We start from the raw sequence: 25,975 nt of genomic DNA on the forward strand, positions 1-25,975 counted from the left end.
TAAAATGGAGAATTGAATTAAAAGAGAAGAAAAATAAAAGTGTTGAAATGTTAAGTGATTTGAAAATATAATGTAATAACATGCACATAAATTGAATGAATTTTAAAAACAATGCCTCTTATGATAAATTTGTTGAAATACAAAAGAAAAAAGTGGAAGGTAAATTTAAAAGTGGATTTGTTTCTAATGAAGCGTATGCCTTAGAATTGAAGTAGTTAAAATATTGTCATTCGTAAAAACACTTATTTGTAAAAACACTTATTTATAGAAGGAAAAAAATTATAGGCAATGGAATTAATAAAAAAAGTATAGGGTATTCGTTCGATTACAATGATTACATTGGACTCAAAAAGTTCAATAACGGACTATGGCGCAAAAAGTAGAAATTTGTATACCCTTTTGTTTTTTACCTATTACATGCTAAAACCAAGACAAAAGCTTGACACTTTTCACAACCTCACCTACTTGAAAATCTAATTGTTTGAATAACCGCATTTCTCGTACACCACAAAGTCCAACAAGTAGATAATCAAATGACCAACCTTTTACTTTTTGAAAATTTGTCTTGGAGGGATTCTTTAAACCACAATAAATGATCAACCACCGTTGTCGACTCTCCCTCCGGTATGCCTATCCAATAAGAAATGTTGCGCCAAACCTCATTAGAAAGAGAAGAGTAAATGGTCCAAACTCTCGACCAAAGAGGTACAGAGAGGATAAAGGGAATTACTGAAGGATAGAAAAACACTTAGAAAGGGGGGTTTGAATAAGTGTAGTCTAAAAACTTGAACGATAAAAACAATTTGCACAGTTATTTTTATCCTGGTTCGTTGTTAACTAAACTACTCCAGTCCACCCCCACGGAGTGATTTACCTCACCTGAGGATTTAATCCACTAATCGCAACAGATTACAATGGTTTTCCACTTAGCCCACGACTAAGTCTTCTAGAGTATCCTGATCACAACCTGATCACTCTAGGAACAAATGCTTAGACACAAGCTAAGACTTTCTTAGAGTATCCTGACCACCACGTGATCACTCTAATTACAACTGCTTAGACACAAGCTAAGACTTCCTAGAGTATCCTGATCAACACTTGATCACTCTAGTTACTTACAAATTAATGTAATCAATTCTAAGAGTATTACAAATGCTTCTGAAAAGCTATAATCACAACAGTGATATTTCTCTTAACGTTTAAGCTTAATCTCACTAATATATTACAACAGCAATGTAGTGAGCTTTGATGAAGATGAAGTTTCTGAGCTTTGATTTGAGCAGCGTTTTAGCAAGTTAATATTCACAGAAATCGTTAAGAATTGGTAACCTTGCTTCTCATCAGAACTTCATATTTATAGGCACTTGAGAAGATGACCGTTGGGAGCATTTAATGCTTTGCGTATTCCGTACAACATTGCATTTAATGTTTCACGCTTTTGTCAACTACCTCGAGCCTTGTTCACGCTGTGTCTACTGACGTTGCCTTTAATAGCTTCCAACGTTCCTTTTGTCAGTCAGCGTAGCCTGCCACCTGTACTTTCTTCTGATCTGATGTTTGTGTATACAACGTTTGAATATCATCAGAGTCAAACAGCTTGGTGCATAGCATCTTCTTGTCTTCTGACCTTGAAGTGCTTCTGAGCGTGATACCATGAGAACTTCAGTGCTTCTGCTTCTGCTCTCAAGTTCTTCTGATGCTTCCATAGACCCATGTTCTAATTCTGCCTTGACCATCTTCTGATGTCTTGCCAGACCATATTCTGATGTTGCATGCTGAACCTTCTGAGACAAAGCTTCTGAGCGCTGATTTGTGCATACTCTTTATATATTTCCTGAAAGGGAAATTGCAATGTATTAGAGTACCACATTATCTCACACAAAATTCATATCCTTGTTATCATCAAAACTAAGAATATTGATCAGAACAAATCTTGTTCTAACAATCTCCCCCTTTTTGATGATGACAAAAACATATATAAATGATATGAATTTGCGATCAGAAAGAACGGACGGCTAAAGACAATTTACACAGCTATAGCATAAGCATGTGAATATGTCTCCCCCTGAGATTAACAATCTCCCCCTGAGATGAATAATCTCCCCCTGAAATTAATACTAGAAGAATTTTATAAATAAAAGACTTCCCTGAGTATTTCAGTAGAGACGTTCACAGTGCTTGATCTTCAGAACATTCATGACTTCTGATTTCTGCTTCCATAGGACAGCTTCAGAACATTGAATTTCTTTAGATCCTCAGAACATTCACAGCTTCTGATTCCTGCTTCCATTGGACAGCTTCAGAACTTGAATTTCTTTGATCTTCAGAACATTCACAGCTTCTGACTTCTGCTTCCATCGGACAGCTTCAGAACTTGAATTTCTTTAGATCTTCAGAACATTCACAGCTTCTGACTTCTGCTTCCATCGGGACAGCTTCAGAGCTTGAATATCTTCTTACATCACTTCATGCTAGATTGTATCAGAACATTGTTGAATGTACCAGAGCATCATCAGAGCATCTCTACATCCTGAAATGTTACAGAACAAAACTAAACGACAAAAGTCAGCATGAATGAGTCAGAACATAGAATATGTTTCAGAACACATAATATGTATCAGAGTCAAATAGAATGTATCAGATCCATATAAAATGTATCAGAACAAATAGACATAATGTTTCAGATCTTATTCTATCATCAGAATATCTGAACATTCTTCCTTCTTGCTTCTGATTCTGAAGCTTCATAGCACTCAGCTTGCTTCAAGAATCCAAGAGCTTGATTCATCTTGTTGCTTCTTATGTTGATCTTTAAAGAGAATCTTCAATTCCTGCAACATCACAACTTAAAGCATAGAACTTTGCAAGTTCTGTTAGTAAAGCAACTGATTAAATCAAATCATTTATCACATATTTCTCCCCCTTTTTGTCATAACATCAAAAACATAAAAGATTCAGATGAAAAACAAAAAGAAACACAAGGAAGAAAAAGATAATTTTCATTGAAGTTCAAGCAGACAAAAGTACAGAAGTACAAGAAGATAAGGAAGAGAAGATGCACAAAACAGATGCAGCAAAAGCAAAAACAAAACAACTAAGACTCAATCTAAGATGACCCTAGCCTTGACAAGATCTTGGCCAGCATCTCTTGAACCCCATTGTTATGCTCATTCTGCTTCTCTATGAAAGCTCTAAACTCAGCATTGACTGAGCTTTGCTCATCCTGGTTCTTCTGAAGAACTTCCAGAGTCCTTGCAAGACGGGAAGGTTCATCAGAAGAAGCTTCACAGCTTCTATCCAACGGGATGGCATTGTGATCTGTAGCTTCCATTGATAGATCATTTGCAGGGATTTCCTCAACAGGAACTGATTCAGCAACATGATCTTCTACATCTGCTTCTTGCATAGAAGCATCTCCATACTCTGCAGCAGGAACCTCAGAATCTCCATTCTCAAGTGCCTGAAGAATGGCAGCTAGATTCTTGGGGGCAGAAGGACCTTTAACTTCTGGTGGGTCAACAACTTCTGGAATGACCAAGCTTGGGTCTTCCTTAGAAGGGTTTTCCCTCAAAAAGTCAAAGAGAGTCTTGAAATCTCCGAGCAGAACAGGATATTGAGGTATCCAGACCACAATCTCGCTGCAAGGGTTAGCTTCCAATGCAGCAGCCAGTCTTGCTTCTTCCAATTCATCCACAAACTGCTTCTCTTCCAGGGTATATCTCCCTCCGAGACGAGCAAACCATAAATCTTCATAACTTCTCAGAATTCCACGAGGCCGTGGAGCAGCTTCTACACAGGCTTCCTGAAGTTCTAAAAACAGAGCATCTGATTCTCTGCGTAAGATCCTCCAGAACTTCCTCATAGCGACGTCATTCAAGCCAGAATTCAGCAATTCTGAGGGTATCAAAGATACTTCTGAGATTCCTCTTTACTTTTTCAAAAATTACACCAATAGGGTAGACAAGGCGGGATTTTATTTTGGTTTTTGAAAAGGCAGGGTTGGGAATGAAAAACGGTTGAGGTTCACTATCCAACCTATAAGAAGATTCTGCTTCATTATCGGACTCTAACACAACCAATTCAGCTTCAGGACGAGGCTTTGTAGTGTAATTGCAGACACGGAGCTGTTGCTCATGTGATGCAGAGGTTGGAAGATCAGAACCACTATGGTTGTTTTGAGAGGTGGAAGGAATGTGTTCAAAGTTGGCATGAGGAGGAGGTTGAGAGATGGAGATATTTGAGTGAGGTGGAAAGAGAGTTTGAAGAGGTGGTATATCCAAAACAGGATTGATGGTGGGTGGAGAAGAAGGAATGGTTACAGGAGAAGATGGAGGTGTAAGAACATGGACATTTATAGGTGATTCTGATGGGGCTTTTTCTGGTTCAGGGATAGGGGTAACCGCTATTGGTGCAACTTCTGAAATACCAGCAGGAGTAGAATCAGGTTCAGAAATACATATACCTTTGGATGCTTTCTGAATAGCTTTGACCACAGCTTCAGTCTTCTTCTGTTTCTTACTCTTCGGCTCTTCAACAATCTTTGTTTTGCCGCTAGAGATCTCTTTCCTTCTGACGCTCGCCAGAACTTCCTGCTGATTCACAGGCTCTTGAACATCAATTTCTTCATCAGAGTCTTGAATTATTAGCTTCCTTTTTCTGGTTTTCTCCTTCTCAACAACTTCAACAATCTCAACATTGTTATTTGACTTCTTCTTCTTCTTCTCAGCTTCCTTCTTATTCTTCTCAAAATCAACAGAAACAACTTTAACAACCTTCGCAATGATTTCTTCCGGAACAGCTTCCTTCTCAGTGGTAGCAGCAACTTTCTGAACTACCTTCACCTGATTAACAGAAGGATGATCAAACTTTCTTTTGGTTCTTTCTTCCTTCTTGCGATTTACTTTAATAGGAGCACCTTTCTCTTGATCTTTAAGACTTTTATCCTCTTTTTGTGACTTCAGATACCTAGTTCTGACTTCTGGTACCTCACTATTGAAGAAGGTTTCAAATTCAGCTAGAACAGGTTCTCTTCTGATTCTTGTTCCAGCAAGAGGTTGAGGAGTGTTGATGATAGTCTTAATCACCTTCATCTTCTTTAAAGTGAAAGCATTCAAGCAGGCCCCAGAGGTGACAGCAAGGTCTTTGATAATACCTTCAGTTTCCAGGTTCTCAACAATCTTGGAATGAACCAGAAGATTTGTGATAATTCTACCAAAAGGAATGGTGGTACAACTTTTTTCTCTGAAGGCATTTCTGGAATCCTTCACAGCCTTCCACATATGGTTGAAGATAATGTAGATAGCATCAACCTTCTTCTTAGTGGCAATGCAATACAGAATGTATTTTTGCTCATTGCTGACGAAGTCAGAAGCATGTGTCCCTTTCCTGTGATAAAAACACCCAAGAAGAATCTTGGTCCAGATTTTGTAGAGGTGTCTCATGTCTTTGACATTCTTTGTTTCATTTACGTCTGTGTAGAGAGTAGATAAAACATCTTTCCAATTAGCCCTTTGATCGATTTCAAAAGCTCCCTCAGGGTTTCTTAGATCAAACATCATCCTTAGTATATTCTCAGTCACTACCACAAACTTTCCATGGACGAAAGAGAAGATTGATTTGGGGGCGACAACTGCATGTACCCAGAATTCCTTGACAAGATCTGGGTAGACTGGTCCACAGAACTCAGCGAACAACGAAGTCCATCCTTGAAAAATTATATCTTCTTTGAGATGAAATTGGTGTTCTTCAATGTTATCAAAATCAACCATGAGTTCACATAGAACTTCTAATTTATCCTTAGGAATGGAGCACGCAACGACTGGAGTGAGTTTCTGATTTGCTTCATCTTGAATATGGAAAGGAGCAGATGAACCAGCATTTTGAGATGAAGAAGCAGCCATTGAAGCAGAATGAACAAATAAGAAGAACAGATTCTGGGTTTTCGGTTAGGGTTTTAGAAGAGACTAAGAAGTTATCAAAAGAAAGTATGCAAGAAGAAAGAGAGAATGGGAGCGAAAAAGATAAATGATATGATTTGAAAAGAATATATAGAGACGGATTTAAAACAATATGCAATAAAATTTTGAGAATGAACAGTTACAGAATCAAAAGAAATCAATTACATTAAATGGTGAGTGACGTTAGGTGAGAGAACGTGGTAAATGAAATGATTTAACACAGTTACCTAGATCGGCGTCTTTTCAACTGCACGCTTTTTACTAACCGTACAGACACGCGTTTACCATCCGAAATGTATTTTTCTGAAAGAACTTCACGCCTTCTAATTCTGATCACTGCTTCTGATTGTCATTCTTTAGAAATGATCTTGTTCTGATAGGATCATCTTTCTTTCCAAGGATCACATCTTCTGAATGAGCTGATGCAAGTCTAGGTGATCTTCTGACTGTTGGCTCTTCAGATATCCTGAGATTCTCTAAAGATGCAGCAACTTGATCTTCTGATCCATTGCTTCTGAGACTATCAGCTTCTGCAGCTTTGCTTCTTGGTTCTACTGCTTCTGATATATCAATATCAAAATCTGCAAAATTCTCAAACTGCTTTGGTTTTTCAAGACCAAGCTTATCATCAAACCTAATATTGATTGATTCTTCTACAATCAATGTTTCAGTATTGTATACTTTGTAGCCTTTAGAGCGTTCAGAATATCCAAGAAGGAAACACTTTTGTGCTTTAGAATCAAACTTACCAAGATGATCTTTAGTATTCAGAATAAAACATACACATCCAAAAGGATGAAAATATGAAATGTTGGGCTTTCTGTTCTTCCATAATTCATAAGGAGTCTTATTTAGAATAGGTCTTATAGAGATTCTATTCTGAATATAACATGCAGTGTTTATTGCTTCTGCCCAGAAGTGCTTAGCCATATTGGTTTCGTTGATCATGGTTCTGGCCATTTCTTGTAGAGTCCTATTCTTTCGTTCTACAACTCCATTTTGTTGTGGAGTTCTAGGACAAGAGAAATCATGGGCAATACCATTTTCTTTGAAGAACTCCTCAAAGAATTTGTTCTCAAATTCACCACAATGATCACTTCTGACCTTTATGATTTTACACTCCTTCTCAGTTTGGGTCTGAGTGAAAAATTCAAAGAACACTGAATGAGACTCATCCTTGTGTTTCAAGAACTTTACCCATGTTCAGCGGCTATAATCATCAAAGATGACTAATCCATATTTCTTCCCTTTGACAGATGCTGTTTTGACTGGGCCAAACAGATCAATGTGCAAAAGTTCTAACGGCCTTGAGGAAGAGACAACATTCTTAGACTTGAATGCAGGTTTGGAGAACTTGCCCTTCTGACATGCTTCACAAAGAGCATCTGATTTGTATTTCAGATTAGGGAGTCCTCTGACAAGATTTAGTTTGTTAATCTGAGAAATCTTTCTCAAACTAGCATGTCCTAATCTTCTGTGCCAGACCCATTGCTCTTCAGAAACAGACATAAGACAAGTCACCTTCTGATTCTTAAGATCCTGAAGATCTGTCTTATAAATGTTGTTCTTTCTCTTGCCTGTAAATAGGATTGAGCCATCCTTCTGACTTACAGCCTTGCAAGACTTTTGATTAAAGATTATGTCATAACCATTGTCACTTAATTGACTTATGGACAATAAGTTATGAGCTAATCCATCTACTAGAAGAACATTAGAAATAGAAGGAGAGTTACCAGACTTTATAGTTCCTGAGCCAATAATTTTGCCCTTCCGATCTCCTCCAAACTTCACTTCTCCAGCAGATTTAAGCACCAGGTCTTGGAACATAGACCTTCTTCCTGTCATGTGTCGCGAGCATCCAGAGTCCAGGTACCATGACATGTTGTGCTTTTCCTTCTTTGCAGCCAAGGATATCTGCAATAGGAATAATCTTTTCCTTAGGTACCCACATCTTCTTGGGTCCTTTCTTGTTAGTTTTCCTCAAGTTCTGATTGAACTTGGGTTTAGCATTATATGAAATAGGAGGAACAGAATGATAGTTTGTGTTCTGAGTTCCATGATATTTCTTAGGTTTTGTCACATGCTTCTTGGTGTGTGTTATGTGAAAGCTTTGAGCATGTGATGTGTGCCTAATATCATGGGAGTGGCCAAATTTAAATTGGTTATACAGAGGCTTGTATGATATTTTCATATCATCCACAGATTCAAGCTTGTATGGGATTTCACCCTCATAACCAATGCCAGCTCTTTTGTTTCCTGACACAGCATATATCATAGAAGCAAGTTGACTTCTGCCAATACTTCTAGATAAAAACTTTCTGAAACTTAAGTCATATTCTTTCAGAATATTGTTCAGACTTGGAGTAGATTTTTCAGAGACAGAAGGAGATCCAGTATTTTTGGATAAATTTAAAATTTTTTCCTTCAGTTCAGAATTCTCCACTTCAAGCTTCTTAGTTTCAAATTCAAATAGCTTTTTCAGCTTCTTGTATTTGATGCTAATCTGAGACTTGAGTTCCAGAAGTTCTGTTAGACTGGAAACTAACTCTTCTCTAGATAGTTCAGAAAATACCTCTTCAGAATCTGATTCTGATGTAGATTCTGATCCGTCATCCATTGTGGCCATTAGTGCCAGATTTGCCTGCTCATCTTCAGAGTCTTATTCTGATTCTGAATCATCCCATGTTGCCATAAGACCTTTCTTCTAATGAAATTTCTTCTTGGGATTTTCCTTCTGAAGTTTTGGGCACTCGCTTTTGAAGTGTCCTGGCTCATTGCATTCATAGCAGACAGCCTTCTTCTTGTCAGATCTTCTGTCACCAGAAGATTCTCCTCGTTCAAATCTCTTTGAACTTCTGAAGCCTCTGAACTTCCTTTGCTTGCTCTTCCAGAGTTGGTTTACCCTTCTGGAGATCATGGACAGTTCATCTTCTTCTTCAGATTCTGATTCTTCAGGATCTTCTTCTCTAGCCTGAAAAGCGTTAGTGCATTTTTTAACATTAGATTTTAATGCAATAGACTTACCTTTCTTCTGAGGCTCGTTTGCATCCAGCTCTATTTCATGGCTTCTCAAGGCACTGATAAGCTCTTCCAACAAAACTTCATTCAGATTCTTGGCAATCTTGAATGCAGTCACCATTGGACCCCATCTTCTGGGTAAGCTTCTGATGATCTTCTTTACATGATCAGCCTTGGTATAGCCTTTATCCAGAACTCTCAATCCAGCAGTTAGAGTTTGAAATCTTGAGAACATCTTCTCAATATCTTCATCATCCTCCATCTTGAAGGCTTCATATTTCTGGATTAGAGCAAGAGCTTTAGTCTCCTTGACTTGAGCATTTCCCTCATGGGTCATTTTCAATGACTCATATATATCATAGGCCGTTTCCCTGTTAGATATCTTCTCATACTCAGCATGAGAGATAGCATTCAGCAAAACAGTTCTACATTTATGATGATTCTTGAAAAGCTTCTTCTGATCATCATTCATTTCTTGCCTTGTAAGCCTTACTCCACTAGCTTTCACTGGATGTTTGTAACCATCCATCAGAAGATCCCATAGTTCACCATCTAGACCAAGAAAGTAACTTTCCAGTTTATCTTTCTAGTATTCAAAGTTTTCACCATCAAATACTGGTGGTCTAGTATAACCATTGTTATCATTGTATTGCTCAGCAGAGCCAGATGTAGATGCAGGTGGATCTGTTGGAATTTCACCAGGCATCTTTTACTGAAGCGTTTTTCTCTTCCTGAATCTTTTCTAAACACGGTTAAGTGCTTGCACCTTAGAACCGGCGCTCTGATGCCAATTGAAGGATAGAAAAACACTTAGAAAGGGGGGGTTTGAATAAGTGTAGTCTAAAAACTTGAACGATAAAAACAATTTGCACAGTTATTTTTATCCTAGTTCGTTGTTAACTAAACTACTCCAGTCCACCCCCACGGAGTGATTTACCTCACCTGAGGATTTAATCCACTAATCGCAACAGATTACAATGGTTTTCCACTTAGCCCACGACTAAGTCTTCTAGAGTATCCTGATCACAACCTGATCACTCTAGGAACAAATGCTTAGACACAAGCTAAGACTTTCTTAGAGTATCCTGACCACCACGTGATCACTCTAATTACAACTGCTTAGACACAAGCTAAGACTTCCTAGAGTATCCTGATCAACACTTGATCACTCTAGTTACTTACAAATTAATGTAATCAATTCTAAGAGTATTACAAATGCTTCTGAAAAGCTATAATCACAACAGTGATATTTCTCTTAACGTTTAAGCTTAATCTCACTAATATATTACAACAGCAATGTAGTGAGCTTTGATGAAGATGAAGTTTCTGAGCTTTGATTTGAGCAGCGTTTTAGCAAGTTAATATTCACAGAAATCGTACAGAATTGGTAACCTTGCTTCTCATCAGAACTTCATATTTATAGGCACTTGAGAAGATGACCGTTGGGAGCATTTAATGCTTTGCGTATTCCGTACAGCATTGCATTTAATGTTTCACGCTTTTGTCAACTACCTCGAGCCTTGTTCACGTTGTGTCTACTGACGTTGCCTTTAATAGCTTCCAACGTTCCTTTTGTCAGTCAGCGTAGCCTGCCACCTGTACTTTCTTCTGATCTGATGTTTGTGTATACAACGTTTGAATATCATCAGAGTCAAACAGCTTGGTGCATAGCATCTTCTTGTCTTCTGACCTTGAAGTGCTTCTGAGCGTGATACCATGAGAACTTCAGTGCTTCTGCTTCTGCTCTCAAGTTCTTCTGATGCTTCCATAGACCCATGTTCTGATTCTGCCTTGACCATCTTCTGATGTCTTGCCAGACCATATTCTGATGTTGCATGCTGAACCTTCTGAGACAAAGCTTCTGAGCTCTAATTTGTGCATACTCTTTATATATTTCCTGAAAGGGAAATTGCAATGTATTAGAGTACCACATTATCTCACACAAAATTCATATCCTTGTTATCATCAAAACTAAGAATATTGATCAGAACAAATCTTGTTCTAACAACTACTCTCCGTTGAAGCAATACCCCTTCGATAAAGTTGCTCTCTCTTTGCTAAACGGTCTTTCACACACCTCCAGCCAAAAACCTGAATTTTCAAAAGGACACTAGTATCCCAATTACTAGCTAGAGCATAGGTAACAACAAGAGGAGTAGAATAGAGTTCACCTTTCTTCGAAGCCTCCGCTTAGCCGTCCCTGACACTATAAGATCCTCCTGCATTCTTGTGCCAAATGAACCTGTCCATATCAAGTAGATTCGGACCCATATTAAACAACAGAACCTTCAGTTCGTCCCCTTGGGCTTTTACTGCTCTTGTCAAGAGATCCAACTCCCCCTTGAAATGCCAACACCACTTGTTATCCACTAGTTCTCCCATCTCACTAATAGTAGCATTAGGGAAAGAATAATTTTGTAGAAGAAGATGAAAAGTCGAACCCTACGGTATACCTCCACACCATTTGCTTTTCCAAAATAAAATATTAACATCGTTACCCAGCCTGCAAGAAATACCTTGTAAGAACCAATCAGGGACATCTGGAGATGAAGAATTCGGTATTTTGAAGTCTCTCCACCAAAGAGAGTATTTATTGGAGCGGTTGGCCTCCGAACCACCCATCACCGCCATCTTCAAGCTCCCATATCTGAATTATAGAAAAATGGAAACTAGATAGCGGCTACTTCAATGATAGACAAGGATTGATTGTAGTTGTTACTTTTCATAACGGTTGGAATTCCAACTGTGGTGAAAAATGGAATTTCCAAGATATAAAATACTTCATGTTCATTCACTTTTTCCTTAGCCAAACTTAGATGAACTTCACCTTCTACCTCCAAACTTCATCTTTCATTTACGAAACTCTATTTTTTTCACTAAATCAAACTCGAAAATACCATTTCTTTCATATGCAAAACTAGAAAACATAATTTCTTTCATTAACAAGTTTCGAAACTATATCATCTCTTCCCCAACTTGAACGAGGTAAGAAAAACATGGATTCAAGTTAGAAATATTTGTTTTAATTGTTGGGTTATGTAAAATGTTTAATGTTGTTGTATTTAAGACTTAATGTTTGACGATTTTATTGATTTTGTTGTTGTTGTTATCTTTCTCTTGTTGTTGTTTTTACTATTTTTGTTGAGATTTATTATCTAACCACTGTGTTGATTTTGTTTTCTTGTGGTTGTTGTTGAGATTATATAGTATGATGGAAGTTTTCAATGTAGTCAACCAAAACATGTGGAAAAAATAAAAAAATTGGGCTGACCAACTTTTTATCAAGGTTGGAACTTACAATGTTGGTGAAAAGTGGGTTGGTTGTCATTTCACCACTTTGGAAATTCCAACTGTGATAAAAAGAGGGTTGACTTGACTACATATCACCATAGTTGGAAATTCTAACTGTGGGGATATGTAGAATGATATTTAGTTTTTCACAATGGACCTTAGCCTGTGGTGGGAAGTAGCGCACTTACTACCACGCTCTTCTTTACCATGAGCCACTATACATGATGGAGTCCAGCGCTCAACCGTGGTGATATATACCTTTTATAGTTGTGTGAGGCTTATAAAAATTTAAGGATATTTTCTTAATAGTATGCCATTTTGAGAAAGGTTTAGTCTATGTTGTAGGATTCAAAGCAAAGAGGAAAGTATCAAAAGAAGTAAGGCATGTCCATACGCCTATACAGCTACAATACATATATGATAAACTGAAGGAACATTTAGACGCCCCTGGACACGTCCATAAGCTCACCAAGAATTGGAAGAAGACTTACCAAATGAAGATGAGAACTTCATTTTTCTTGTAAAAAGGTAAGACAAGTTTTTCAATAATGATAAATCTTTTAAACTTTGCAAAAAGGAAGAAATTTTGCAACAAGAAGGAAGCTTCTGCATCAACCCAAAATTTAACTTGCTTTGAATGTGGAAAGCAAGAACACATGAAGGCTATTTGTCCAAAATATGCTAAGAAAAGTGATCATAAAGGGAGAAATTAATCAAAATCTAAAAAGGCCTATATTGCATAGGATGATAATAAAGTAAGGTCATCATCTGATTCACAAAGAAAGAATGCACAAATATTGCATTAATGCACTACTACATAAAAGTGATACCATGACGATTGGCAAATGTATACCACAACACGTGATCAACCATTGAGAGGTAAAAGGTGATTGTATGTATGATATTTTCCACCACGGTCTCACGACCCTGATGATATACTAGCTAGCGGGCTACCTATCACAACAATTATACTACACAGCCGTTGTGAAATATGTTTAGATCATGGGTCGAAATCCAGCAGCAACAATTTATTTTGAATAAAATTAACATTTCACCACAAATGAAAAAGATAACTGTTGTGGAAAGTACCTTGGATTTATTATAAAATATATAGATTGCTTGTTTTTCCATTCACCTTATTGAACATATACAACAATTAAAATTAATGTATAAGACAATAATTTAAAAAATTAAATTATTCTTGAAAAACATCTTAAACGAACCACCGTTTTTCAAATTGCATGTATATTGTAATTCATCTCTTGCTATTTAACACATAGAATTCGGTTCAATGCCTCGAGTTCTTCAAAGCAATTGTTCATTCTATCCTAGTTTATTTTAAAAAGCATTAATATGTTGACTAACTTAGAATCATCATCGTCGATATCATCTTTATTTTAATCAATGATGATTATTATGATGACAGCGATGAAGATGATTCGAAATTTCTCAACAGATTTGATGTTTTGCAATATTAACTAAAAGAGAACGAACTGTCGATTTGAAGAACTCTTGAACCATATTTCAAATTATAAACAGCTTACAGAATGTTAACATGTTTTGAAAACATAAACTAGCATTAACAACATCTTAACATAAATAACCTAAAAGAGAAGTAAATCATGTCAAATGAAAAAAAAACTTTTAAGAAAAAAATAGTGTCATACATTGAACAATTATGAAAAATATAAGAAAGCTAATGGAGAAGATTACCTTTTAGTTTGAGTAGATATGAACTAGTAACAGGATGAGTTTATTGCATTAGAAGATAGAGATGTTAGGGTTTTGTTTTGAGAAAAAAGGAAGAAAACTTATGAAGAAGAAGACAAAAGATAAAGTGGATGAAGTTGATTACCTCTATGTTTGAAGATGTTAATGAGGACGAGTTCGCTGAATATGGAAGAGGGCATTGTTAAGGTTTTGGTAAGAGAGTGGCGGTTATTACGAGAGAAAGGTTGATAACTCCGCTTATAGATAAGTAAAACTTTTCATCTAGCCTATTAAAATATAGCGTTATGATATATGTAAGTACTATTCACAATGGTTTATGGTATTAACCGTGATGGTAAGTATTTTTATTTTAATATATTTATAAGAGTATAATGACAACCCCTTTTTTGTAACGAAAAGAAGAAAAAATTATTTGTGCTAGGAATCGAAGAAAGTAAACTTTAATATATCACAACGGTTGTGTTGAATGGCCGTGGTAAAATATATTTTAATAAAATGTTAAAAAATTAAGGAGGGTGAATATCAGTTACTACTACGATATATAGACGGCCGTAGTAATATAGTGTTAGCAAAGTTATATTTTGTAGTAGTAATGGAATCTCATCATTCCAATGTTGAAGAAGATGAGGTTAGTAACACAAATCTTTCTTATGATAATGATGCACATGAAGCAATAAATTAATTTATAAATGAATGTAAAATTGTTTACAAAATGGTGTCTAACACTAAAGAAACAAATTTCATCTCTTGAAGAGAAAATTGACACTATGCACTAAGGTTTTGACAAAATGAACAGAATACTACATGCAATGATTGTAATTATTTTTCTTTTCAAATCGTCTAATTAAAAATAGCTATTAGCAAGGAGCCCTTTCCAAGGACGTACTCGGGGAATACCGAGTTTGATTTCCAGGCGGAACAATCTTGCTTGGCCAGTGCGCATGCCTTTCCGCACGAGCCGGATTAGTGGCCCACTTGTGGTGGGTAGACACCGGTGCGAATAGCAAAAAAATATAGTTATTTAAAGATATGAAAAAGGAAAAATTGGATGGGAAAGTGTTCTTAGTAAAAACATACATTCCAATGATAAAAGTGCAATGAATTTCATACGTTTCAGTTCCAACGGGGTGGGTAGCAGTAGTTTTAAGCCCACGACCTAGGGATTGTACCTCATTATGAGTATTTCTACAACATTCTTGGGAAGCGGCAAGAAACGTAATGTGTAATCATGAATATGACATCAGCGGAAAGAAAACGACATGTGCCAAAAATGTGTGTTAGCAAGAAAACACCATCTATCTTTGTTGACTTAGCGATCAGTTGAAAATGGAATTTTCTGGGGGGTAATTTGTTATCTTGAAATTTTTGACACAGAGGAAATATAAGTCATAAGGGCCAGTATCCAGAAGATTAGGGGTATGAATGCTTATGACATCAACTAGATCAAATCTTGGTCGAACCAGAAGTTTTGTTATGTTCATTTAAGTCTGTCGAAGTAATGTTCGTAGTTCTCCGTCGGATTTTCCTACAGTAAAGCTGAAGTCATGTAGTTTCAAACACTTACTATCGGGATCTTTTACTATTTTATGTATAGTCGAGATGAACTTTGATGGATAAGGACAAACGATTTTCTAGAGACACGTGGAGGCTTTTAAAACATTTTATTGCATGAATCCAAGGACGTGATAGAACGTGCTTAATTGACTGCTATCGATGGTTGTTTTAGGATATCTATATAAGTAGATTTGTTTTCAGTTTTTAGAGGTTTGCATTTATTACATTTCTTAAAGAAACTCAAAGTACCAGCGTTACAGAGAGAAAAGAGTGTCACTTGAAAAATGTATATATGCGCTCCATATTATTAAATTTCAAGCAACTTAACTTTTACTGCAAATTTAAAAGCTTTTTCTTTCTTCTTTCCAATTGTCAACATTTTACCTTTTCTTTTTTACTTCAGAAGTTAAGTTCTGATCACCATTTACATTACCATAAACAAAACACAAAATCAATAACACTTTGGCACTAAATCCTAGGTTTACTAGTCGATCTTGCAAGTAACCTTTAGTAAAGAGACTAGAGGCTGTTTACCAAAATCAAGGGTAAACAAACACTCAACAATAATGTCTCACCTAAGACATTTAAAGTTAAAAGTTAACTGAATGAATTAAATTGACTAACAAAATAGTTTTTGAGAAACTAAAATATAATGTTTATTAAATAAAGAATTAAAGTGAAGTTTTAAAAATATTAAATTAAATTAAAGGACCAAAAGATGCATTAAACTTATAAACAACATAAAAAAATGTCACAAGATAATATGTTATTCTCCCCACTGGTTTATCAAGTGGTTTTCTCTAAACTATTATTCTTCTAGGTAGTTTATCATGTGGTTTTTCTAAACTGTTATTCTCCTATCTATTAATGTTTAACGAATTTGAAGTTTTCAATGGAAATAAGAAATTGAATTAAAAAAAATTATGAAATTTAAAATACTAATGAAGTTGTGGCAAAGTTCATGGCAACGACATAAAAGAAAGCTAGAAAAAAAAGGAGGAAAAACGTCATAAAGTCTAAGAAGACAATTGAAATGGTTCGTGACAAACGACAATAGAGTTTGACTGAGACAACTTTGTAGAAAGAAGTCAATGGCATGCCAACACCTATGACGAACAAGGAAGAGGATATGGATGGAGATACAAATTTTAATTTTAATTCAATTTAAATTTTAAATTTTTATTTAATATCAAAAGAATATAGTCATAATTATTTTATATTAGACACACAATTACAATATTCTCCTCTTTACATTTCCGTTGGTAGTTAATATCTTATGATGAATAATTTTTGTAAAATATCATCTCTTACCAAGACAACCTCGTTATTGTTCTAGTCTTCAAATTCAATTTATAGTTTCTCTTTGAAATTTGAGAACTCAAAATTTAGAACTATAATTGAAATTATAAAATCTACCCACCATCTAGAAATTTTAAGGTAAAACACTCCCTATAATCCATGAATTAATTCCTGGCTCTGCGTCTTACTTTATTGTTTATAATTTATTGTTTATAACTTAACCATTTTCAAATTCTATAATCTATATTACAAAAATAGTTTATTAATCTAACTTCATAATTTATAATTTAAGCTCGCCTCAACACATATTAAGGTTTGAGTCAAACTGTAAAATAATTTCTTTAATTAATAATTATATTTTTAGCTAAAATTGTATTTTAATTTATAAATTTTTTTAGATCAAAATTATTTATTAAATTATTCTAATCAATTTCATTTAATATATTTTTCTCAATTGAGATATCTATTCATTTAGTATTTGTTATGATGTTGTTGATATTAAATAAAAGTTTATTAATTTCAACTTAAAAAAACTTGTTTTATATATTGACAACATTTATAAGAATTATTAACAAAATATGAATTAAAAGATCCAAGTACTTTTACATAAATAAATAAACCAATTGTTTGTGCTATTTCTCATAAAATTAACAATATATACTATTAAATATGAATAAATCATAGTAATTTTATTTTAAAAAGTAAGTACTAAATAAAAGTGCTTATTAAATAGTGCAAGATTTTACTTTTTAATATTCTCTTAAAAAAATCTAAGTTACCGTAAAATCATAATCGAGTAAAAGGTGTGATATACTAAAAATCACATACAGATTGCGAAAAAAATTGAAATAACCAACTTAAAAAAAAAGAAATTTATCAAAAAAACTACGTTTTGGGGAAAATTACCTGGATGACCAGGTTTGGAGGTGCCCTACACATAGGGCACCTCCCAAACCTGGTCATCCAAGTAATTTCCCATAAAACGTTGTTTTTTAGATAATTTTTTTTTTAAACCTGTTTATTTGAATTTTTTTTCACAGATTGCAATTTTAGTCACATTTATTATTTTTTCATGAGAAAGGAACTAAAAAATAACAATTTTGAGCGGGTGAATTTATTATCATTTTTAATGAAATTGTTAAGGAAATGCCATGCGTAAATTATGTTAAAACTGTGAGTAATGTAAAAATATCATACAATGTCTCTATTTTATCGACAAAGTGGACACAATTTATGTGAACTCTCATAGACATGCATGTTACAATTTCCACCTACATCCACATATTTTTTTTGGGTAGGTCCTACATCCACATTTGATGAAGCAAAACAGGACCATTCAAAGATCAACAACAGAACTAATTCAAATGAAAAAATAAATCCATGATATATCTTATCATTCACACAACCAATTATACATTGCAACCAAATTATTCTTGTAATTTTGTGATCTTAAAGACTCTAAATAGTGAAATCACGTAAATAATGAGAAAGCCACGTGTAAATCACATTTAATCATAAAAAAATCGTATGTAAAAGTATAGGGATAATCTCATGGAAACTTTCATAGAAATGCATATATTAAAATTTTAACCCTCCGTCATTTAGTCCGGTTCGGATGTCAGTTCTGGTATTAAATGGTTTCAATCCCCTCCCGATCGCAGTTGTGGGGGATCGAACCGTGGTTCTCCTACCCTCCGTCATTTTAGATGAAGCAAAAACACTACCAGATTAACCGGACAAACAACCAAGTGGAGAGTAAATTATGTGATATATCTTAACATTTGAAATGATGCATTGTAATACAAATTTTCTTGTATTTGGGCCAACAAAAATTCATAAAATGGTGAATGAGTTTTTGTATTCACAAGGAATATGGGTATCCTTGCACAAAAATAAGGTGAATGCAATTGTGAAGATAGCACGTCTCTGAGTAACAGAACGGGAGGGTGGTGTGGATTAGGGCATTTGGCATCCCTTGTCAGGCTTGGGGAGAGGAGTTTTTTTGTTGCATTTCGAAACCAGTGGGATGTTTTCTCCGGGCGGATGAGGATACACGGGATCAGAACAGGATGGATATGGCACGTTTGTTGGTTAAGACTTCTTATTTGACAGTTATTTATGAGAAGTTGGTGATCAAGATCAATGGTATTCTTTTTAGAACCACTCTTGTTGAAGAGTCGCAAGAACCGTATCGCTCATGTTCAGGTGGTGGAAGACGGTCGGTGGCGCCGGTTTCGGAGGAGACAGAGACGGTGGATGAGGGAGGGGCATAGTTTTTTGTAGGTGGTGATGGGATCGAGGTTGTATCGGATAACCATAATAAGGGTGATGCTTTAAAAAAGGATTCTGTTTGTGTGCAAAAAGGTTGATACAAGTGCTATTTTGTATAAGCCAGCCTCTGAATTGGGCACAAGGGGTACAAGAAAAATTGACGAAGCTTATAATATGTTGGAGGATGGAATTAATAAAGAGGGACCCACGTGCGATGTAGAGGAATTGAACGGTCCATTACAGGTGGCAGTAGGTAATTCTCAAATTATCCGCAGTAAAAGTTGGAGTGGGAATGGATCTTTTGACTTGGCTTTAAGTAAGGTAAAATGTGGGCCTCCAAACAAATTGGCCAACTTAGACAGCCCATACTTTAATGTAATTGGGGGAGGATTCTTCTACATCATTGGATCGGGTTAGGGAGACTCAGGTTACAATTCCTGCTCCTTCCCAATTCTCTTCTTTAGATAACCATCATAAGATTGATAGTGTGATGGCGTTGGCGGATCGGAACAGAGCTAGTCGTGGTGGGTCAGTTGTTGGGGATTCGTCGGGAAATCAGTTTCAAGATGTGGCCTCTTGTCGATCAAAAGCGGTTGGAGTGGATAATGAAGGCGAGACTTTTTGTTCCAAATCATTTTTATACCCTCTTAAGCATAATCAGAAGACCAAATATAGTGCGGTTAATTCTGGTTTGGGGGAAGATTCACTCGATTTCTCGAAATTCTGGGAGGAAGACGCAAGCGTTGGTGTCTGTGGGATCGGGGCTTGTTGCAGAAGGAGATTCGAATTCTTCTCTGTTGTAGGGCAATAGTAGATTCTGGGCTCACAAATCTGTTTCGGTGGCAACAAAGATTTGAGATAAGGCGGCTGGTTTTAGGGTGGTGGGAGGATCCGACCCTGATAAATTTGAAGCAGCAATTCTAGACTTGGAAAATAGTGAGGAATTTGATTCAGTGTTACTATGAATATCTGCGGACTTGTAAAGTTCTTAGCAGATATAGATATCTCTAAGCTTTCCTTTTTAATAAGAGAACTTATACTCTTTCTCTTTATCGGACAACCACTCCCACGAATATTACAGGTAAGAATATTCATGATAAAACACCAAGTCTAGAATTGGAATTGGAAAGTTGCAGTTGGTAATTCTCTTCATGATCTGAGTTAGAGATATCTATATCTGCAAAATTCTCAATCTGCTTTGGCTTTTCAATGCCAAGCTTATCATCAAATTTAATATTGATTGATTCCTCAACTATCAGAGTTTCAGTATTGTATACTCTGTAGCCCTTAGAGCGTTCAGAATATCCAAGAAGGAAACACTTCAATACATATGGTTCCTGAGCCAATGATTTTTCCCTTCTGATTCCCTCCAAACTTTACTTCTCCTCCAGATCTAACTTCCAGATCTTGGAACATAGACCTTCTTCCCGTCATGTGACGTGAGCACCTAGAGTCCAGGTACCATGACATGTTTATCTTTTGCACTGTGAAGGAGATCTGCAATAGGAATTATCTTATCCTTAGGTACCCACATTCTTTTGGGTCCTTTGGGGTTAGTCCTTCTCACGTTCTGATTGAACTGAGATTTTACATAAGATTTTCCAGAATATGCAACAACATGTTTCTTTGTGTGTGTGTGATGTGGAAACTCTTAGAGTGAGATGTGTGTTTGATATCATGAGAATGACCATACTTAAACTGTTCATGCCGAGGTTTGTATTTAATGATCATTTCATCAACAAGTTCTACTCTATATGGGATTTCTCCCTCAAAGCCATTACCTATCCTTTTGTTTCCACTAACACCATAGATCATAGAGGCTAGCTGACTTCTGCCTATGCCTCTTGATAAGAACTTTCTGAGGCTCAAGTCATATTCATTCAGAATATTGTTAGTGCTTGGAATAGACTTGTCTGAACTTGAAGATGTTTTCAGAGTTTCAACATATTTAGTTAATTTTAAAACTTTTTCTTTTAGCTCAGAGTTTTCTATTTCAAATCTTTTAGTTTCAGATACAAAAGTCTCTTTGAGCTTTTTGTATTTGAGACTAAGTTTACTCTTGACTTCTAGAAGTTCTGATAAGCTGAAACTAAGTCTTCTCTAGTGAGTTCAGAAAATACCTCTTCAGAGTCTGAATCAGAGGTAGATTCTTCTTCAGCATCAACTGTTGCCATAAGTGCTATGTTAGCTTGCTCATCTTCAGAGTCTGACTCTTGATCAGATGAATCAGAATCATCCCATGTAGCCATCATGCCTTTTTTCTTTTCAAACTTCTTTCTGGGCTTTTCCCTCTGAAGCTTAGGACATTCATTCTTGAAATTTCCAGGCTCTTTACATTCATAGCACACTACTTTCTTCTTGCCAGATCTTCTGTGTTCAGAAGATTCTCCCTTTTCAGGTTTCTTGAAGTTCTTGAATCTTCTCTGCTTGCTCTTCCAGAGTTGATTCACCCTTCTGGACAGGAGAGACAATTCATCTTCTTCTTCTGACTCTGACTCGTCAGATCCTTCCTCTTCAGCCTGAAAAGCGTTAGCACAGTTTTTATTTTTAGATTTTAAAGCAATGGACTTTCCTTTCTTCTGAGGCTCATTTGCATCAAGCTCAATCTCATGGCTCCTCAGAGCACTTATAAGCTCCTTAAGAGATACTTCATTCAAATTCTTTGCAATCTTGAATGATGTAACCATTGGTCCCCATCTTCTGGGTAGACTTCTGATTATCTTTTTAACAAGATCAACTTTTGTGTATCCCTTGTCAAGCACTCTCAATCCAGCAGTCAGAGTCTGGAATCTGGAGAACATTGCTTCAATGTTTTCTTCATATCCCATCTTGAATGCTTCATACTTCTGGATGAGAGCCCGAGCTTTTGTTTCCTTGACTTGTGCATTTCCTTCATGAGTCATCTTCAGAGATTCAAAGATGTCATGAGCAGTTTCTCTGTTTGTGATCTTTTCATACTCAGCATGTGAGATGGCATTTAACAGTGTAGTTCTTGATTTGTGGTGATTCTTGAACTCTTTCTTTTGATCATCACTCATAGCTTGTCTGGTGAGCTTAACTCCTTGAGTAGATACTGGATGTGTGTAAGCATCCAACACTAGATCCCATAAGTCACCATCTTGGCATAGAAAGTAACTTTCAAGTCTATCTTTCCAATATTTAAAATTATCACCATCAAAGACTGGTGGTCTATTGAATCCATTAAAGCTAGAGTTACCATTGTTGCCTTGTTCAGTAGCAGTTGGTATCGGAGTAGAAGAATTTGTCATAGCGTGTTTTTCTTCCTAAATCTTTTCTCTAACACGGTTAAGTGTTTGCACCTAGAACTGACGCTCTGATGCCAATTGAAGGAGTGAAAAATACTTAGAAAGGGGGGATTGAATAAGGGTTGTTTCTTAAAATGACAGCTAAAAAAGTAATCACATAGTTATTTTTATCCTGGTTCGTTGTTAACCAAACTACTCCAGTCCACCCCTTACAGAGTGATTTACCTCAATTGAGGATTTAATCCACTAATCAGCCTTGATTACAATGGTTCTCCACTTAGACAACTTCTAAGTCTTCTAGAGTATACAGATCACAACTTGATCACTCTAGGAATTTTCTTTTACAAAAGAAAACAATATTACAAGAGATTAAAGATGCTTCTTAATAAGCTATAATCACCAAGTGATTTTTCTCTCAAGATTAAGTTCTAAACACTCACTAAGATATTACAATTTGTGAGGTTGAAGATGAAGTTCTTTTCTTCTTTTGTGTGATAGCGTTTTGGCAGCGTAATGGTACTTAGCGTGAGAATTGTTAGCTGCTTCAGCATCAGAACTTCTCTTATATAGGCAATGAGAAATGTGACCGTTGGGTAGCATTAAATGCTTTGCGTAAATAGTACACTGCTGCATTTAATGTTTCACTCTTTAGTCAACTACCTCGAGCCATGCTTCAACTGCTTTTGCTGAATTTGCCTTTTGTAGCTTCTAACGTTCCTTTTGTCAGTCAGACAAATTTGACGTTATAGCCTTTTCATCTTGTACTAGCTTCTGGACTCAGACTATTAGAATGACGTTTGAATATCAGAGTCTTCAGCGTTGGTGTAGATGTAACTTCAGTCATCAGACTATGGAAGTTATTTAGAGCGTGATACCATCAGATCTTCAGAGCCTTGCTTCTGACTGCCATCTTCTGATGTGTCATACCCCAAAATTTGCCCATCATATTTCAAAATATTTTGGTTCAAGCACTAAGAAATAAGCTTGACCATCTCTCTCCTAAGCAATCAACCCAAGGCTAGGGTTGTGCTTCTCTCAAAGTAAAATCAGGTTCTGACCCCTCAAGTGGACCTCATAGCATCTCATATGATTCATAGTATCCTCACATCAAGTTTCAAGCTCTAATCCATAACTTTGCTCAGTCAGCAGTTCAAATGACCAACAGTCGACTAATTTGACCTAAAAGTCAACTATGGTCAAAGTACAGTCAAAATTCCTGATTTTTGGTCAACATCCTTAATTTGAAGTATCATTCATCATTTGATCAAGGTTTGATCATGATTCATCAAGGAGAGTTCAGAAATCAACAAAAACTCAAAGTTTCCAAATTAGGGTTTTTGACCTAAAAGTCAACTGAACTTTGACCAGCCATAACTATCACATGGAACATCAGAAATTTCCCATCCAAAGCTCATTTTTAAGGAAATTGAATTCTATACAACTTTGTCTCTCACATGACAAGGCTAGAAATGCTTTATTTGAGAGATATGGATAAATACATTACAAGTCCTTCTAGGAGCTCGCAAAAAGCAGTGTTTTCTCAGAAGCCATATCATCAAGATAAAATCTTCAAATGGAAAAAAGGTTCCAAAGTGGCTTGTAGAGGACATCTTGATATTTCCAAAAAGTACTAGAAATCTTCCATATCTTAAAAATTGAGAGAGATATGCCTTGTCAAAGTTGGACAATTTTGAGAGAAAAATGTGAAACAAATGAGGTTCAAAATGAGTTTTCTTGCAAATGGGCCCGAACTTTTTTGATCCAATCTTGTTCCACAAATCACCAATGAGGTCCATATCCAATGCCACGAATTTTTGATTAATATTTATATTTTTTATTGAATTTAATTCATTTAAAATATAATTTAAATCAAATAAATGGAAAGATACGAAAGGATTTGTTATGGTTCTATTTTCTTTTCTTTTTTTTTTGATAGAAACAATCTCATTCATTAGATGAAAAAGAGAGAGTACAAACATAGAGAAAGAAAATGTGTAAGGGCATTTCCCATCCACAAATTGACAACATCACTAATAATTAAGACAAACAAGCTATGGACATTAAAAAGTTTTGAGAGTATAGAAACCAAAAGGAAGGTACCAAACCAAAACTTTAATCCAATCAACCAAGCAAAGTTCTTCCTCAAGAGACATGTGAGTTTTGGAACTCCAATCTTTAAATCTATCCAATTACGGATCATATCTTTAGCTTTGACACTAGCTTTATCACGCTCAAATTGATTATGCAAGTTCACAATATTGATTATTCTCACAACTTGTGAATGAAACAATTGTTGACTGAAAAGAGAAGTTTGATTTGCCACATCCCTAGTAATATTCTTACTCCAAAACACACTTCCTTCTTCCAAGCTTCTTTGAGGCATTTCATCAAATACCTTGAGCACAAACTTAAAACAACCTAAGCATAATAACAACACACCCAACAAAACAAACCAAACAAGAAAAAATATAACCAACAACAAAACAAGTACAATAAAATAAACTATTACATGAACACACACATAAAATTCGGGCTTCCTTATCTTCCGGTGGTGGCGGCTCCGGTGGGGGTCGTTTTCCATGTCGATACAACTCTAAACCATCGATTGGTGGAGGTGATTTTGGGGTTGCAAACGATTGGTGGTTGATGGTGGAGAGGAGGAGGAGCTTGATTGAGGTTGGAGGAAGAAGCATGTATGGATCTAACATGAGTGAGGGCTTCAAAGGAAAGAAAAGAGAGGAGGGAAAACTTACAATGGGGGAGAAACCTCCATTGAAGAGGAGATGACCACCATAATGGTGGTGAATAGCTCCGATGAAGGAGGAGGAACCCCTACAAAAAGGGAGGTGACACCCATCAAAAGAGGGGAACATGGAGAACCCTAAGTTTAGAGAGAGGGGAGAGAATTATCTTTTCAAATTAGGTTCTATTTTCACCTAGTTTCAATCATCCAATATGCAAAGATATGTTTCAATTTCATTCAAAGAAGATTGGCCAATAATAGAAAGTTTTCATTCAAAAGTTCAATCAAATTTTTTCACCATAAAAAATATTTGATTGACTTGATTCTTTCCAAACTTCAACCCTAAAATCTCACTCTCTATATAAGCATATATTCTGAGCAACATGGACGAAAAAATGGGTGAAGGAACTAGGGTTTCAAAGCTTCCAAAATTTCTTCAAAACTACGGCACAACAAAGAATCTTCTTCAGCGAGTTTCAGCTGATCTAAAGCACTCCATCGTCGTCCATAAACGTTCAGGAACGCATCCCAGTTGTTCTCGAGACCCATAGTAGCCCGTGTTATCTTCTCCAAGTGAAACCGGTTTATTTATATTCTTTGAAATTCAATCTGCATATACATGCCATTTAAATGCGTTTTATGCATATACACATGTTCCTAATAATTCCTGGATTCGTTTAGCACTATTACTTTTAAGGTTCGTCGCCGGAATAGTAACTTGCCATGGCTAGGGCTTCAAAGATAAGTTTCTTCGAAATCCTAGTTGCACTCGTTTTTAAGCCAAACTAATGGTATATTCGGAACCAGGAGGAAATTTGGATCAAGAAGGGGTCTTTTGTTTTTCG

The sequence above is a fragment of the Vicia villosa genome, unplaced genomic scaffold (assembly GCF_029867415.1).
Source record: "Vicia villosa cultivar HV-30 ecotype Madison, WI unplaced genomic scaffold, Vvil1.0 ctg.000955F_1_1_3, whole genome shotgun sequence".
Taxonomy (NCBI): Eukaryota; Viridiplantae; Streptophyta; class Magnoliopsida; order Fabales; family Fabaceae; genus Vicia; species Vicia villosa.